The sequence below is a fragment of the Phoenix dactylifera genome, unplaced genomic scaffold (genome assembly GCF_009389715.1).
Source record: "Phoenix dactylifera cultivar Barhee BC4 unplaced genomic scaffold, palm_55x_up_171113_PBpolish2nd_filt_p 000742F, whole genome shotgun sequence".
Taxonomy (NCBI): Eukaryota; Viridiplantae; Streptophyta; class Magnoliopsida; order Arecales; family Arecaceae; genus Phoenix; species Phoenix dactylifera.
Window position 1 is genome coordinate 145,838 of NW_024068115.1, and position 13,996 is coordinate 159,833.

Below are 13,996 nucleotides of genomic sequence, written 5' to 3' on the forward strand. Positions count from 1 at the left end.
CTAACAGGAATGCATGCATGCATGCATTCGTATAAAAATGTCGTCAATAGCTTCCATAAAATTTTGTTATACGCATAATATATATTTTGATCCAGAGGATGTGTGACTTTCCTTCTAGCAATCTAGTACTAGCAAATATGGATTTTTTCTTTTTAAGAATGGCCTCAATGACTTTAGCAGCTGGATAAGCTCGCATCTTCAGTATGAGTTAAAAGAAGTAATTTTAATGCTCTCTAGTTCGAAGAACTGATGTGTAGGACGTAAAAAAAGGGTAGTTAGACAAAGACAAAAATATTGTAGAATGTAACGCCAAAACTAGCTCCCCATAAGGATTAATTGGAAATTGAGGATCAATAAGCTATTTAGGTGATTGCATTGGCCAGGGGTCGCAATCCAAAGCAAAGGTCATTCCCATGTTCTTTTAAATGGATTGATTGGTAAACCAAAGTACAGTAAATTGACAACTATGGATGGGAGTGAGATTCTCTTTCCAAAAGAACCATCAATGCTCGGTGAAAAAAGCTGAGAAGGGTAAGGAGTAGCAGATGTAAGGAGGCCCACAACACCTGTGGAAAGCACTGAGGCCACCAGCGCAATCAGCTGCGTATAAACGTTGCGAGGGGTGATGATGCTGACCCTCCCCTACATCTCTGTCATGCACATGAAGGCCATGTTACCCTTGCCTTCAGAGCCCACTCATAAGGACAACATAGCTAGGCCCAATGAGATCATCTCAAACTACTCCTTTGCTTTGGAACCGTCAAGCATCAACCAACTCATGCTGAAAGCTACCATATACTTCTTTCATTCCTCCACACAAAGTTTTCTATACAACTTGTAAACAAGTCTTTTTGGATACCACTACCAAACAAGTCTTGCCATTGCTAATGGAGAGCCAAAATGATGAGGTCATGGTGGTCACGGGCAAGCCTGTTCATTAGGCCTGTGACCATCTGCTCCGCTAGCATGCATTACAAACCTCAGAATTCATATAGGACTTTATGACAGTAAAACCATATAGAAATAACTAGGATCAAGCCATGTGCTCTTGGCAAGAAAGGAGCAAATCCGTGCCCACGTTAAGCAGTGTCGGATCATTCAGCCTTTGGAGCGAACATTGGAATGCTATTTATTCTTTCTCTCTCTCTCTTTTTTTTTTTCCTTATTCGTGCAATGTCTGAAAGCATTGCAGGCATTGATCATGAGTTGAACAAATATCCTAGAGCAATAACTCATTTCAGTTACTTCGAAAGGATCACATTTTGATATATGTAACAGTAAACCAGACTGTAGATGGGCTAAAACTCACTGGTTCAATTTTTCCTTTGAATGATATTTATTGGCTTGGAAAGTTTGTATAAGAGATTTGGATTTGTAACGAATCATTTATCATCCTTTTCCATGAGGGTCATATCATACGATATAAACCTTAAAGTTCATCATCTCTCGACAACTTCGATCATATTTGCACAACAATGCAACGTTGTCACCCTCTTATTGCAGAGCCTGGAAGGGCATGTGCACTTCTGCCCCAGGTCTTCTATCCCAATGTGTACTATTAACCGGCTCAAGTCCGCCGGCAGCATCAAGTTGCCAAGAGAAGCCATCATACGTCCAATCTTTGTGGGGTCAAAACAGTGGCAGCATGTGATGCCAGTGCTTCGACAGGCAATTGGAGTCCTCCTCGTGTCGGGCATTTAGTGGAAATTGCTCCCGGTGAACCCCTTCATTGATGCTAGAACCGACCCAGCTCAAGGCTGGGCGGTCTCAAAGGATGGGCTAGTGAGCACTGCAGGTATGAGTTCTCCTGAAGGCGACAGAGACATCTGGGGTTCCTCTTTGGCTTCTACAGCATCTAGGTACGCGATGATACCGATCGTATCCTGGAAGCCCCCACCCCCTAGTTTCCTCAAAGTAAATTTTGACAATAGCATCTCAGAAAGCGGTAGCAGATGCGGTGTGGGCTTTGCGATCAGAGACCACAACTCCAGGCTGATTGTAGCTGGAGGACGGCATACCTATGATGAGTCTGTCCCAGTGGCGGAGTTGCGAGCGGCATGGGAGGGCCTCGTTCAGACTAGAGTGCACCTGAGTGCTCGGCGGGTCCTACTTGAGGAAGACTTGACTATAGTGGTCGACGGGATTTGGAGCGGGCATGTCAGGCTAGATCTACACCCTCTTGTCTATGATATCTGCCATTTTGTGAAGGAGCTAGACTCCTTCCAAGCCATGCATGTCTTGCGGAAGGCAAATAGTGCAGCGGATTGGGTCGCCTCATTCGCAGTACACCACCCTGGGGCCGTCCTATGGGGGAGTTTAGAGCAAGTGCCGGTGGCACTAGAGCGTGTTTTGCTTTGTGATTATTCTGGGCATACTCACGGCTGATGTAGTGAGACGACGGTACACCAAAAAAAAAGGACGCCGCCCAAAGCAAGGGAGCGTTCATCTTCCTGCATTATGGCGATGACAAACAATTGTGCAACCGTCACCAGGAGAAGGTAACCACTGCATAACGGCATCAAACCACCACTAACCATTGGCCATTGCACTTCTCCTTCTCTCTTTCTCTCTCTCTCTCCCCTGCCGAGCCTCCACTCTCCTTTCATCATTACATTAGACCCCTCTAGCCCTATTATTCTTGTAACCAAGATGATCTGATTAGGAGAAAGAAGAAGTCTTTCAACTTGCTAAACCCGAATCTTTCAAAAAGGATTTAGAAGAAGATAAAAAAATTGCAAAAGCCGAATTGACGTCTCCTTTCTTTCTTGATGATTCATATATCATAAACTAAGGCACATAGCTCATATTTATAATAGTCTGGTTCGTCCTTACGCAATTTGGGTTGGATTCCTCTACTAGTTTTAATAGGATTCACTTCCTAAAATAGATATGACTAGTAAAAATAAATTAAAAAAGCTAAAATTTTTATAAAAGGTAGATCTTGACTTTTACAGCAACTTTGTCTGCTGACATTCCGCTGAATTCTTCTCGGATTAGGAGATATGCTCGGTTAAAAAAATTTCTTAAAAAAAAAAAATGGTTTGATTGGTCAGTTTTGAGGCCCAGACAATGATATTTTGATCTATTTTAACCCCCTAGGAGGTTGATGCTAAGTCGTAGATCTCAAAACGTTGCCTAATTTCAAACAAAAAAAAAAATCATCTTAATCGGGCATCGTATGACCAAGTTATAATCTTCGAAAGTTTAGCTGATGGTTCATCTTTTTGATATAGTAAAATCTTGCTCATGGACCTATCCAACCGTACTCACAGTGGCCAAAGTAGTCCACATTAAGGTTAGCGATCTTTCTAAATTAGGGCTCCCCCTGTTGAAGGGATTTAGTTCCTGCTGAATCAGCACTGCATATCGGGAAATGCTTGCTTTCCTACCTCAGGGTTGAACTGCTTGGCTTTGCTTGAAGATAGTTTCTAACCTTCGTCATTTTTGCTTCAGGTCTTAGCAAACCACCTACCCTGCTTCCACATTTGGACTTCATGGTTGGAGTGCTCCTTACCATCCTTTCTTATTAGTGTCACGCCCTGAACCCATCACCCGGGTCCGGCATGCGACACGGCCGCATGAGCCCTAGAGCAATGCCCTAAAGATCATGCAAGGCCTAAGATAAACAACAATTCGATAATTCCACAATTAACCACTTAAATCAAATATATAAATCCAACATGACCAGATAATCAATTTGGTTCATTTACAAAAGCTTTCAATATTCATTGATATCAAGATAGACTAAGCAACTAATGACTCTCATACTCGCACTCTGCGCTCATCCCATCCATGTCTATACATCCTGCAACTCTGAAAAAAAGAAGAAGAAGGGGTATGAGATTTTCCAGCCCAGTAAGAATCCCTACACATCCATACCAACACAATAATAATATGAATTCGAAAACCACGACAAATCGATGTACATTTCATGAAATCATAAACCGGCTATCAAAAGGCTCAAATAATCAATATAAGTATGTACGTCAAATATCAATGAAAGTCCAACCACGCAAGAATGATATAGCATACGATAGCTCATAAATCTTCATTAATGTTTTCAATGCTTTTTCTTTCCATTCTATATTAACTTGATCCGGATCAATTATCTTTCCGACTTTGGGCTACATCCCAGTCACGTTTCCGGCCCGTGACGGGGCAATCGATAGCATCACATTTTCAGCCTGTGATGGGGCAATCGATAGTGTCACATTTCCAGCCTGTGACGGGACAATCGATAGTGTCACATTTCCAGCCTGTGACGGGGCAATCGATAATATCACATTCCAGCCTGTGATGGGGCAATCAATAATAACGAGATAAGCCAAAGTCCCTGTTCATTTAATCAATTCACAAACACACATCCATTCCCTTTTCCACTTTATTTCCGCCTAGACTAACCATGGTCACGTTTCCGGCCCGTGACAGGGCAATCGCTATAACATGGTTAGTCCATACCACCACATCCATAAATTCAATTATGCAGGTATAAGTTATACACATACAAGCATCCATCACACTACCAACCACAAGCCAACACGATTAAATATAATTAAATATAAAACTATTTTGCTTTATCTGGATCATAGCATATCAAACATATATAGTGCAAAAATATGTATATCATGTAGGATTGGCGTACAAGGATTCTTACAGAAATTGTAGACTGACTCAAATACGGTCCGAATCACAACCTACGCACTGGGGTGCTGAGTCCTCTGATCAAACCTCCTGGCTTCGCCGACTCTTCCTCTAACAACATCAATTATAAATCACAACTAAATTATTTAATATTTAAATATTCTAAACCATAATTCATATCTACTATGGGGTCCATCACCAGTCCCCAAACATCTCAATCCCTCCAGATCTAGGGCAGTCGGATAGCCCGACTCCCATCTTGTACCACCTCTATGTCGTCGCCAGCCGTGCCGCTGCCACGCCAGCGATGATGGCCGGTCTCGGTGAAGAGACCAAAAGAAAGGATGATCCCTCTCTCTTCATGGTTGGAATACATCTCCCTTCCTCAAATCCTTTTTGATCCAAGGGCAACAACCATGGTGGCTGTGCCCTCTCCTTCCCCAACCCGATATCACCACTGCCGAACCATCGCCGGCCCCACTGTTGCAGTCCGCCGGCGATGGTGGCCGACCAAGAGAGGAGAGAAGAAGAAGTTTCTTCTCCTTCTTCTCTTCTTCCCCCAAAACCGACACAGGGTCCCCTCCCCTTCCTCCATTCATCCACGGAAAAACCACCGTATGCTTGCTCCCCCACCCGACGGCAGCCACAGTGTCCAGGTCCCACCGTCGTCGCCGGCCGCAGCGAACCGACAAGAGGAGAGAAGAAGAGGGTGAAACCACGAGAGAAGCCCCTCGTTCCACCATCCCCATCTTCAAAAAATCATATGAAAACCCTCTCCGACCCTCACACATGACCGACCCCCCAATGCCATGATCCCGGCCCATCCCGGCGGCGGCCGGCCAAAAATCGGAAAAAGAGCCGAAACAAGTACCCTTTCGGGCTCTCTCCGACGATCACGGGCAAATCCCTAACCAAAGCAGCCCTAAACTAGCAAATGACATGCAAGAGAGAACCACACTTACCTCGTCCGACGGTGTTCCGCGACTTTTCTGGCGAGGAATCGAAAGAATCTGAGTTTCATGCATGATCCAAGCTTCTTCGTGTGATCGTTGAAGGGGAAGCTTATGGCTTCCGCTCCCCTCTCCGCATTACCCTCCCCCGACGATCCCTCCTCCGCGATCACCCTCTCTACGCCGCTGCCCCCCCCCCTTTTTGTGCTTCTCTCCCACGATCGTGCCTAGGGCACATCGTATATGTGGATCCCGGTCTTTTTGGCCGCCCATCCACCCCTCTTTTTTTTTGGGGGGGTATACATACTCTCCCCCTTAAAAAAAATTTCGTCCTCGAAATTAACTACTTGAAGCCTCAAACTTTAAAATATCATCCGTTATATCATCCCTGAGATCTCAAGTAGTCTCCCTCTCGGAGTACCTACTCACAAATTTACATACAAAAATCACAGCATCTCAAAACTAATCCTTTCTATTACCACACGTAGTAATTCTTTTGGTATCCTTCAAAAGAATTCCAAACTCCCAATCTGGATAAAATCCATAATTATATCCCAAAAAATAATTCTCTTGATTCTACATAGAATCATAATTGGCTACAGAAATAGGAAAATCTTTAGTATCAAATCTCTTAAATTCTATAATCATTTCTTTTCTTAACTTGCCTGTGATTAAATGATCAACCTTATCCTAGAAAAATGCAACCTTTCAAATAGATATATTAACAATTCAGAGCTAGGAGTCGAAGAACTATAAATCATCCAGCCAACTTAATCACAACATCAATACATTAACGCTAAATTTAGATGCCTCAAAATCTCTTAAATTATCAAAAATAGAAGCCCACAACTACTCCAGTAGGCAAGAATCAACGACATTCCCCTCTACTAGAAAACTAACTCAATCTTCCATAATAATACCTTTCAATCAATATTATAATATTATTTTAATCGGTTTCAAAATAACTCAACCACACACTTCGCTGCCACTCTATTAATCCATTAAATACTCTAAACCTCTAAATGATTTATGACCAAAGTCTCTACTCAATATGACATTATAAATACTTCATCAACAATACAAAAGATCCCTGCTCAAATCTTAAACCTTGCTGAGTTTAAATTTAACACATCAAATAGTCTTCTACAATTATAAATAAAATCCAGTAGCCCAATCCAAAGATGAGAATTCAAATAATTAAATCTCCTCAATATGCATACTCTATGGCCTCAAAATAATCAAAATACACAATAGGAAATAACCATTTGCAATATCCAACATCCAATACCAGATATAATCCACATATAATTTAACCTCGAAAAACAATCTGCTCTAAATTATATAAAAAAAATCCTTCTTAGCTCACTCCAATACTATGGAAATCTACGTACAAATTCCACTCTAATAATTAGCAGCAAAACCAAAAGTACATCACATCAAACCCATATCAAGTTTGAACTTTCAGTCATTTAAAAATATCTGAATATTATACCGATTCATGTTGACCTTCGTACATTATCTTAGGTCAAACCTCTTTTATCATGATCAAAACAATTATACTTTCTTTCCACACTTATTGAAAACCAAATCCGATGCATACATTTTATCACAATGGCCCAGTAATCTTACACCTAACACTGAATTTAATTATCAGTCCCAAGTGATCAACCTTAAGCTATATATATTTCTAACACAATCCCTATAATCTTAAACATATGCTCGATTCCAATTTTTGTCACTATCCCCAATGATCTTAAACCTCAAACTCTAATCCACTAAGGCCATAGTCCCTAGTGGTCTTAAACCTTAAATTACATTATCATTCCTGTACAATCTCAGGTGATATAAACTAAGGCTCTGATAGTTTCCGATCATAATTCCCACTCACACTCACCTGAACCTAAACCCTAGATACCTTAACCTTAAGCTCTGATACCACTCTGTCACGCCCCGAACCCATCACCCGGGTCCGGCACCGACACGGCCGCATGAGCCCTAGAGCATGCCCTAAAGATCATGCAAGCCTAAGATAAACAACAATTCGATAATCCACAATTAACCACTAAATCAAATATATAAATCCAACATGACCAATAATCAATTTGGTTCATTACAAAAGCTTTCAATATTCATTGATATCAAGATAGACTAAGCAACTAATGACTCTCATACTCGCACTCTGCGCTCATCCATCCATGTCTATGCATCCTGCAACCTCTAAAAAAAAGAAGAAAGAGGGGTATGAGCTTTTCCAGCCCAGTAAGAATCCCTACACATCCATACCAACACAATAATAATATGAATTCGAAAACCACGAACAAATCGATGTACATTTCATAAAATCATAAACCGGCTATCAAAAGGCTCAAATAATCAATATAAGTATGTACGTCAAATATCAATGAAAGGTCCAACCACGCAAGAATGATATAGATACGATAGCTCATAAATCTTCATTAATATTTTTCAATGCTTTTTCTTTCCATTCTATATTAACTTAATCCGGGATCAATTATCTTTCCGACTTTGGGCTACATCCCGGTCACGTTTCCGGCCCGTGACGGGGCAATCGATAGTATCACATTTTCAGCCTGTGATGGGGCAAGTCGATAGTTCACATTCCAGCCTGTGACGGGGCAATCGATAGTGTCACATTTCCAGCCTGTGACGGGGGCAATCGATAATAATCACATTTCCAGCCTGTGATGGGCAATCAATAATAATGAGATAAGCCCAAAGTCTCTGTCATTTAATCAATTCACAAACACACATCCATTCCCTTTTCCACTTTATTTCCGCCTAGACTAACCATGGTCACGTTTTCGGCCCGTGACAGGGCAATCGCAATACATGTTAGTCCATACCACCACATCCATAAATTCAATTATGCAGTATAAGTTATACACATACAAGCATCCATCACACTACCAACCACAAGCCAACACGATCAAAATATAATTAAATATAAAACTATTTTGCTTATCTGGATCATAGCATATCAAACATATATAGTGCAAAAATATGTATATCATGTAGGATTGGCGTACAAGGATTCTACAGAAATTGTAACTGACTCAAATACGGTCCGAATCACAACCTACGCGCTGGGGTGCTGATCCTCTTATCAAACCTCCTGGCTCCGCAGACTCTCCTCTACAACATCAATATAAATCACAACTAAATTATTTAATTTAAATATCTAAACCATAATTCATATCTACTATGGGTCCATCACCAGGTCCCCAAACATCTCAGTCCCTCCAGATCTAGGCAGTCGATAGCCCGACTCCCATCTTGTACCACCGGTCTATTCGTCGCCACCGTGGCCGCTGCCACGCCAGCGATGATGGCCGGTCTCGGTGAAGAGACCCAAAAGAAAGGATGATCCCTCTCTCTTCATGGTTGGAATACATCTCCCTCCCTCAAATCCTTTTGATCCAAGGCAACAACCATGGTGGCTGTCCCTCTCCTTCCCCAACCCGACATCACCACTGGCCGAACCATCGCCGGCCGCCACTGTTGCAGTCGCCGGCGATGGTGGCCGACCAAGAGAGGAGAGAAGAAGAAGTTTCTTCTCCTTCTTCTTCTTTCCCCCAAAACCGACACAGGGTCCCCTCCCCCTTCCTCCATTCATCCACGGAAAAACCACCGTGATGGTGGCTTGGCTTCCCCCACCCGACGGCAGCCACAGTTCCAGGTTCCCACCGTCGTCGCCGTGCCGGCAACGAACGCGACAAGAGGGAGAGATGAAGAGGGTGAACCACGAGAGGAAGCCCTCGGTCACCATCCCCATCTGCAGAATAAATCATAGAAAACCCTCTCCGCCCTCACACAGACCCGACCGACCCCCAATGCCCATGGATCCCGGCCCATCCCGAGCGGCCGGCGGCGGGCCAAAAATCGGAAAGAAGAGGCCGAAACAGGGGGGTACCCTGTTTCGGGCTCTTTCTCCGACGATTCACCGGGCAAATCCTAACCAAAGCAGCCCTTAAATCTAGCAAATGACATGCAAGGAGAGGAGCCACACTTACCTCGGGTCCGACGGGGTGTTCCGGCGACTTTCTGGCGAGGGAATCGGAGGAGGAATCTTGAGTTTTCATGCCATGGATCCAAGGCTTCTTCGTGTGTATTCGTTGAAGGGGGAAGCTTATGGGCTTCCGCCGCCCCTGTCTCCGGCGATTACCCTCCCCGACGATCGGCCTCCCTCCGGCGATCACCCCTCTCTAGCGCCGCTGCCCCCCCCCCCCCCTTTTTTGTGCCTTCTTCTCCCACGATCGTGCCTAGGGCAACGATCGTATATTGGTGGATGGGCCCGGTCTTTTCGGGCCGGCCCATCCACCCCCTCTTTTTTTTTTTTTTGGGGGGGGGGGGGGTATTACAATTAGAAACAACGATGACGACTCCTTCTTGATCTCGTTCTTAGTCAATCGATTAGTGGAACCAAGGGGCGAGAGCTTAGGCCTCTCACGAGTAATATTGACTTTACATACCATCATCACTAACAAGTCACTTCATCTGGGTTGTGGTTTGAAGGTCAATATTATCTTATGTTTTGAAGGCAATTGATCATAAGTTCCTTCCCATCCTTTATGAGACAATAATTTCTATAGCTTTATTGAATTTTTTATCCGTCCTTTCCATTTTGGTATCCACTTTTAACAATGATATCTACTTTGGAAAATAAGTTTTCTTTCCCATTCTTAAAGGCTGCATTCCTCTTCAATGCAAACGTATCTTTGAATTTATTTAAAAGAGAAATCATTTATTTTATGTACGACCTTTCTTAGATGTTCTTAATATAGAATATATCCAGAGAACCCAACCTTTTTCTTTTATTTTTCTTTTTTTGTTTGCTTGACTGAATTATAGGTCCGGTTATTATTTTCCTACCTTCATAGCAAGCAAGACTATCCCTTTTCTTATAAAAAGAGGATGTGACATTATTTGATATTTTAGCATGGAAAAAGAAAATAGAATGGGAGTTGGTAGAATTAAAACAATCTTTTCTATGGTGAAAAGCTTGTCTTCTCTAAACATTTCTCAATCAGCAATGCCTTACAATAACATCTTAAGTGTTCCATGATAAATTTCATGTAGGGCCAAGCAATAAATCCATCTTTAGAAGATCTTAATGAAAATTCTAAGAAGCTAGAAAGACCTTCTAAATATCTTGCACTAGTTATGCTTAGCTCATGCATCCAATTTTTATCCATCAATTATATTTCTTCATACTGTCTTTTAAATTGCATATAAAATAGCAGCAACTTAGAATATAAGATAGGTGATACACCAACAATGATCATTGAATAGAGTAAAATTACATTTAAACTTTTTTTTATTAGTAGTTGCCCAAATATTATAAACAACTTGTGATGAATTCCTACGAAAATTAGAAATAATTTGGTAAGTCATTATATACAAATAGCTAATGATACATCTTTTGGACCGATGATAAGCATATTTTGCATATATAAAAAGCAATAACTAACAATAAGAAACAATAACAAATTTTTTTCTACCTTATCATGAGCATTATCATGGTCTAAATTAAGAAATTTCAGTACTTAATTAGATTTCATTTAAATTGTATTTTAATGTCTTTTTACTAGGAAGGATATCAATTAAAGATTGAATTAATCCTATCCACGACTTAATATTGTTGCAATTACATCTTATATCTAGGACATTCCATGATGTTTATCTTGGATATCCCACTAGTCCCTCAATCCACAATTGATTGAGCACCCAAAATTCCTCTAGAAATCATCAACGGCCCTCGATCCTCTATTTTGTCTAATCCAATAGCCACCACCGAGGCCTAAACTTCTGTCTCCTCCTCCATCAATCTCTTTGCTAGAATCCTTTTCTGCCATCGCTGCCTCCTACTTGCCCCTCTATCTCTTCCTCTTCGAAATCAAGAGCATCCCCCACCTTCATCGGCCTCCTCGACATCCACCCCTCACTGACCTCCCAATCCTCACATGATCAGACTTCATCGGAGGTCTTATCTCACAAGAACCCATTGAATCATGTTCCCTCGTCAATTTCTTCTTATCATGGAGAGATATTGCCTTCGCCTCCACCCCTCACCTCAACCCTTCTGGTTGTAGGTATTTTATCTCAACCTCTCATAACCTCATCTTCTTTCAGTAGACAAGTTTGCCTCCGCCCTTTGCTACCTCCCGCCCCTTGTTACCTCCCGCCCCTCGCCTCCTTCCTCTTCGTCAAGATGAGTCCACCTCCACCCTTCATTAGACAAGTCTGCGTACACCTTTCGCCAGATAAGTTCATCTCTACCCTTCACTGCCTTATCTTGTCACTCCTCATGCTCTTACGCATGTATGGGTATGCATGTTCAGGTTGGATCAGCTTAGGGTTATTTTTAAAATTGAACCGATTGAAATTGATTTTCTAAAATGAAAACAAAAACTAAACCGACCATCTAAAAAACCAATTCAAACTGACTCAAAAAATGATGTTTGATTTGGTTCAGTTTATCTAGATGAATAAAATCTAAGCTACTAACTCTAAGGCAAATCAAGGAGGGGATCACCAGAGGTAGACATAAATCTTGATCTAAATGAAGAGAATGCTCATCATGTAGGAAATGATAATGGCAAAGTTCCTGAAGGAGGTTAAGGAGATGCAGACATTGTAAGTGTGGTTGCTGTCAAGGAAAAAATCTATGAGGATTAATAGGCCAACACTACCAAGCATGAACATGAAGCCAGAGGAGAGGCCCTAGATGATGTACTGGCTATTGATGAGGCTGGGGAGGAAGCAGATGGGGTGATGGCACTGGTGGAGTGATCTTGGGTGTTGCTGATTTGAGGGCTCCATGATGAAATTGTAGATGAGGATAGAAGCAATGGTGAAGTAGGTGAGGAGGATGAGGGAGAGGATGGTCATCAAGGAGGGAAGGACCGTGTAGGTGGGTAGCTTCAGACGAAGGCAAGACAAATGGATAAATCATAGGGCAGGAAGTAGAGGAGGTAGAGGATCAGGTTGGTTGAGTCAAATTTAGACGGTAGGGGGGCTGCCAACATGGCAACACAATGCTGGTGTGATCAGATTTTAGTCGAATTTCATTGAAGAGACAAAAGAAGGGACAAACCTACGAGCTTGTACCTGGAAGGTGCAAAAAAGGTGACGCTACTAAAGGGTTTGAGGTGAATGGGGCGAGAGAGGGTGACTGGATCGAGCCTAGGCTTTGATGAGAGAAGGGATGAAGGCCATCTTCGAGTGGCATAGTGGGTAAACAATGAAAAGAAACTAGGGCTTGGGGGTTTAGAGCTACTGAACCGTCACAAACCAAACCATTATTAAGTGTATATATATGGGTCGGTTCGATTTAAGTTAGTTTCTTAAAAACTAAATCTAAAGACACACCAATTTTTCTGGTTTGAAAATTTTTTAACCCGAAACCAAACTTGTTGCTAGAAAAACTGACTCAAACTGAACTGAAATGACAAATTTAGGTCAATTTTATGGTTGGGATAGTTTTCTTGCTCACTGCTACTTGCCTCCTAGCCTCTCCTACACAATGGTCTGGATTGAGGAAGCCATGATCCAGATGGATGGAAATTGTTTATAATATTTGGGACTCTTTGTATTTGAAAATTAGGGTTTGGGGGAGAGAAAACAAAGATAACCTATTGCAGTTGGATCCCGATCAATCGATTTTGCAATGGTGAGTGGAAATGAATAAACAGTGCCAAAGTGGAGAGAAGAGAAGAGGAGTCCAGATTTCGGGTGGCATGGTGGACATGTAGAGTTCACAAGAGAACAAAAATATGGTGAGAAGGAAAGAAAAGGATCCATATTTGGAAAGTTCGGATTGTTTCTCCACTGAAAAAGTTGGATTGCCAAATTTCATAAAAAAAAAATTACATGCATAGAGAGTATCACTAGTATTGGATTGCCCCACAGCGGCGCGACGTTCGCGGCGGAATCCGCATGCCGGGCCCGGTGCATCGCATACGCCGGAACAAGATCGGGTAGATTTCAAAATTTTTCTGAATCAAAACGATTCAGAACCCTTTTGAATTAAGATGGGGACTAAACTAAGATCTAATAATTAATTATGAATTGTTAAACTACTAGAAAATCAGAAATATAAAAGTTCAAATGAAGATCTCATCTTCACCTTTGTGCGGGTAGAAGAACACCGCAACCGATGATCGTGGTTTGGTTCCTTGTAGCCGCACAAACGTCCGGCCTCTACAAGTATCCACACGAGGTTGCTGAAGATCAGAGATGGGGCTTCACCGGGGTGCTAGCTCCTTGCAAAAGCCTCTCTTGGATGTCGAAGAAGAAGGAAGAAGAAATCACAAGGATCCCACCTTGTGCAGCCTTCAAAAGGAAGAAGAAAACCCTTCACTGTTTTGATTCTTTTCTCTCCCTTT